Below are 738 nucleotides of genomic sequence, written 5' to 3'. Positions count from 1 at the left end.
AAATAGTATTATAAATATTATATAGTTAAATAATATAAGTTTTATAATTAATATAAAGTATTATATATTTATTAATATAAGTACATAACTTAAAATTTAAAAACACAGCAACCCTAACCCTACTGTTCGCGAATCACGATTCATCCTTTCGGCGCTCCCCTCTCGAAAAGCTTTCGGCGCTCCCTTCGTCCGGCTCTTTCCTCAATCCTCGCCTCAAAATCACAAAAAGTTCGTCAACGAAAGCTTAGGGTTGTATGATTGTATTCTTTCTCTGATCTCTACTTCTATTTGTCTTCTATAAAGCAGGCGTTGGATCAACTATTCGGTATTTTTGCTTTAGCACTTGATATTCTTGCTTCAGTGCTCGATATTCTTGCTTGGTTGCTTGTAAGGCCACCGAAGGTCCGAAACGTCATTTTTTAGTATATTTTCTTTAACATTTCTAGTTTATCTTCATGCTTGCCTATTAAGTTAGATTTTCATAATTTTTTTAGGTTTATTTCTTCTTTTTTGAGTGACATATGTTAAATGTAGATATGTTTGTCTTCATATTGACTATACGTTTATTTGTTTGAGTGAAACCTAGGTTTTTTGAGTGAAACCTAGGTTAATAATGACTGTTTGTCTTCTTTGGGAGTGAAGTCTATCTGTTTGTCTTCATATATATGTATGCTTCTTTTCATAAAGCAAGGCTTGGTGGCAGGATATTTGCAGAAGCAGCTTTAGATTATTAGAAAG

This window comes from Phalaenopsis equestris, unplaced genomic scaffold (genome assembly GCF_001263595.1).
Source record: "Phalaenopsis equestris unplaced genomic scaffold, ASM126359v1 Scaffold000749, whole genome shotgun sequence".
NCBI lineage: Eukaryota > Viridiplantae > Streptophyta > Magnoliopsida > Asparagales > Orchidaceae > Phalaenopsis > Phalaenopsis equestris.
This window is presented reverse-complemented; position numbering follows the sequence as displayed.